This window comes from Sycon ciliatum, chromosome 1 (assembly GCF_964019385.1).
Source record: "Sycon ciliatum chromosome 1, ocSycCili1.1, whole genome shotgun sequence".
Lineage (NCBI taxonomy): Eukaryota > Metazoa > Porifera > Calcarea > Leucosolenida > Sycettidae > Sycon > Sycon ciliatum.
In genome coordinates, this window is record NC_088643.1 from 72,215,848 (window position 1) to 72,220,665 (window position 4,818).

The following is a 4,818-nucleotide window of genomic DNA, read 5'->3' on the forward strand; positions in this document are numbered from 1 at the left end:
GCGTATCCGCAGAAGAGAAGAGATTGTATAATTATTGTCGTTCAACCTCACCGCCACCACTGAGGGTAATGAGGCGCCGCTGTCAGAGCGAGCGCTTGGACACACTGTGGCCCAGTGTGGGTAAACTCCTGCAGATTGACGCGCTGTCGAGTACCTGGAACATGTGTGTCATAGCCGCTGACAGAACTGACAACGAGCGACACACTCGAGAAAGTCTTCCATGTCCCATTACATGTACGTACATGTACATGTACATGTAATGACTATGTTACTAAAAGAAGTATACGACTGATGTCGAGTGATACAAAACTAAATACGGCGGCCTACATCGCTAGCTCCGAAGATAAACAACGAAAAACATTATTTTAAATATTATTTTTTATGTTACCGTGCCTATTCAGTGCATGCAACCGCCACAAAAAAAGGAGATGTTTGGCAAAACTGGCGAGTCAGTCTTACACTGAACATTGAAGTGTGACATGTGGCACAGTAGAACATTCGAAGTGTGACATCACATGTGGCATGTCCCGGGCCGCGGGATATACGATGTGTGCGGTTGGTTGGTAGGTATGGGGGATGATCATACCATGTAGATATCTACCATGGACGACTCCTTGGTGATAACAGACAAAATGTGATACGAAAGCTGCGACAAGCCGTATGATATACCCAGGAATTTTCTGCGCTAGAAATGGTGCGAAAAGATGTCCGCGACAATATTTAAAAAAAAATGGGGACTGGACTAGGCCTTGACGGATTATGCTAGCATAATTTTTCGCATAATTCCTACCAAAATCGAATAATCGCATAATTCGAGGCAAATTGCATACGAATCGCATAAAATTGTAATAATCCGCCTGTTCGCATCAAATTCCATACAGTTGTACATGTTCTACAAGTACATGTACAAGTACAAGTAGATGCACTAGGAAGTTGTAGGTTTACGACTCCCTTGGCCTTGGTAACATGTCCAGTCTACTACAATCAGTGCTAGCTAGGTCGGACAGTGCGTTGACCCAGTTGAACCTTTGCTATTACAGTACAACGCCCTCTACAAAAAAATTCCCCTGTTATTTTGCACAGAACCATTATGCATTAGCAGCTTATGTGAGCATAATGGGGCATAATATGATAACTTTTAGCATAAAAATAGCATAATTCTGCAATTTTTTCAGCAATGCGAAAAGCATAATTTCACGAAAATATTAGCATAATCCCGGTCAAGGCCTAGACTGGACACTCCTTATGTACTGGAAAATAGCACAATGAATGGAATGCTCGAAAATGTAATGAAAGCAAATTCTACACAATGCAACCTGGATTTGTCATGGCGAACGTCGATATACTTGTACAGAACACAAGAACTGGGCAACGAGAGAGCTTGGAAGCTCAGAGACCTACGCTGTGCATTTTCCCATAGCTCATCAAGCATGTTATTGTATTGCAACAAGTACTTAGTTTCCATCTGTTCGAATAACAATACATGCATGATGAGCGAGGCAAAAAAGCATAGCGTAGGGCCCTGAGCGAAAGACATAAAATTTCTCTTCGCATTTTGAGGGTAATACGACACTGTCTACCACAATGTACGTATAATGCTAATCATTATGCTCCAAAAACTACCTTGTAATGCTGATTATAATGCTCCAACAAGGGCTATAATGCTCTTGGTTTGGCAAAAATATTGAAGAAAGGCTGCACATTATCAAACTTCCAGGAAAGGATGCATTATCTGCCTCTGAAGCTTCTACAATATCTCTCACGAGCTCCACCACTTCTTAGCACTATGATACATGTACATGATTGCGTCTCCATTGGCTGCTCTCCATTGCAACTTTGATGCAGGGCTGTGCCTGAACAGTGGGTGTATCAAATCTTTTCCCTTGCTTATCCATGTAGTGAGAGGTGAAACCATTATTGCTGGTGATCATTTGGATTATTATTATTATTATTATTTTTTCTCGTATCCGTCCCGAATGGGACTCACGGCGGCAGAATTAACTGTGAGCATGTGTGTGTGTGAGTGGGAGAACGAAATGAAAAAGAAAAGAAGAGTCTTGTAATAAAGGTCAAATTTAAGAAGAGCAGTACTAGACTAAATGGCTGAGCAGATGTTACCGGTACTCCATTGTTTTCTGTCGCGGGCATAGGTGCCGAGATCACGAAGGCAGCTGGGCCTAAAAATGCAGATAGGTGTGAGGCGGACGTCTCGCTGGAGACTTGTGGTGAGCCAAGAGCAGGGTGCACCTATTCGAAAGGGCTGACTGGTAGCATATGTACAGAAAGCAGTGAGAGCAACATTTGCAGGGATGTCACTTGGCTGGCGTAATATATGTCCTAATAGCTTCCACCTGTCCCGCTTGGCCATTTCAGATACAGAGCACTGGCCAGTATCAGCATATAAATCTGCATTCGAGATGACATCTTAAGAACTAAATATTGCGACAGAGCTTTCGGCCATATTTTCAATTCATTGCATTCCCAACTCATCACAACCACGCGCTCTTCAGCCGAACCATACAGACACCAGCAAGGACACTTCCGTTGAGAGATAATATTGCTCCACGCCTCTAGACAGCTGTTTCGCTCCCTGTCGGAGCTCATCAGTAGAGGATGATAATGATGATAATGGAGGAATGATCATTCTTATACACCAGAAATGGCGCAAGTGCGCGCTTTCCACATATATCAATGGCATATGCAAGCTGCTAAAATGGTAAAGTGTGAGAACAGCGATAAATAATCATAGAACGCGCTCATTGGTAGAGAAACACACCACACAAGCGACGAAAATCTTACTCGGAATACTGATGCCAACATCTGGGTAGGTAATTCCAAGGGTACACCGCAACTGTTTCCTATGAAACACATCTAGGCGCTTTTCTTGTGCACGGGACAGACCATGGCAAGTAAGGTTGTAGGTCAAGATTGGTAGAACATCATTTGGATGCTGGAAGCTTATCATGGGAAGTGGTATTCCTGCCTGCAGACAATACAAGCTGTCATCGCTTCCACTCTGTGAAAAATATCTTCATTTGAAACAGCTCACGTGAGGCCAGTTCCTGAAAGACGATCTCAGATGCTGATCCCTTTTTGCCTCGTGCTGCTATGCAGCCTCCCGCTTCCCTTTTTCCGGTGAGCACCCAGGACACCCGAACTCTTAAGCTAGGTTTTTTGAATGTCTGTAGCTTGCGCTACAAAGTAGATGAAGTAACAGCACTCCTCCAGGTGCAGGACTTTGATATTTTTGGATTGGCTGAAACCTGGCTAGACAGCACTATTGGTGACGGAGAAGTAGCCATTCCTGGATACAACCTCACAAGGACAGACCGCGTGGGTAGACGAGGAGGAGGTACGTGTATATATTACAAATCTTCTTTGCCAATCCGACCTTGTCCCGAACTGTCTTTGAACGGCCTAGAAGCTGTCTGGATATCGATCAAAGGCGGCCAGGGTCAACATGCAGTGGCCTGCGTCTACCGAGCTCCAGACGTGGGGATTGACTACTGGAAGGACCTTGAAGAGTCACTGCAGCGGGCCCAAGCGCAAGCGCCACACATGACCATTATTGGCGATCTCAACGTCAACATGACAACTCACAGCCACCATCGTACACACCTGCAAGACCTCAGCAATATGTTTGGCATCTCGAATTTGGTGAAGTCCCCCACGGCCGACTCCAAGTGGGAGTCATGGTTCAGTAATCGACCTCGTACTAGCAGACCATAACTTTGTCTCGAGTTGCGTTGTCATGGAATGTTCGATCAGCGACCACCACGCGGTGATGGCGAACCTCCATATCGCCATACCCACAACTAGTCCAGGTAGGCAACGCCAAAAGCGTCGCCACTTACGCAACATTGATATCGACCAGTTCCGGTGTGACCTCGCCGAAGCACTCAGCGCTAATCCTACATCCGCCCACATGGATGTTGACGGCATGTGGACGGCTTTCTATGAAGGGTTCAAAACAGTTCTAGACATACATGCACCCATCATGCTCTCGTCAAGACGCCAGAGAGCTGCTGCGAGATTACCTTGACTCGACAAGGATACGTACCAACTCACGCAAAAGAAAAACAGATTACACAAGCGCTGGCTAGGAGATAGAGGAAATGGCATCCTACTCTCCCGGTATAAAACAGCCCGGTTTCAGGCATCCAACGCAATCCGCAAGAAAAGAAACGCTTTTTTCACCAGACAATGTGAGCAGCACTCTCATGATCCAAGGAGAATGTGGTCAACCTTGAACGCGGTAACCGGCCGCTCCAAGGCAAGGCAGGACCCAGTGTGCGACGTTTCTGCGGTGAGCAGCTCCTTCAATAGTATTGTCACTGATCCAAGTCGTCCGGACACCCTACAGATACCCCATGGTCCCTGCACCCGCACCTCACTATCAGCTCTCACGCTAACGACCTGTCCCGCAGTACAGCGATTACTCGCCACAATCGATCCTGACAAGGCTACAGGCAGTGACGAGATCCCTGGCCGTCTGCTGCGAGCCTGCAGTGATATTGTTGCCCCGCACTTATGCGACCTCTTCAATGCCTCCTTGCATTCCGGTCGCCTACCGAAGCCGTTCAAACACGCCCTGGTAAAGCCGCTTTATAAAGCAGGGGACCCAACAGTCGCCACTAACTACAGACCTGTGTCATTATTACCAATTGTTGCGAAGCTGCTTGAAAAGGTAGTACATCGCCAGCTTACAAGGTTCCTCGCGGCAAACGACGTGCTGCCGACCACGCAATTTGCATACCGCACAAACCACTGCACTGAAGACACTTTGGTACTCCTGACGGAGAACATTCTCCATGCAAA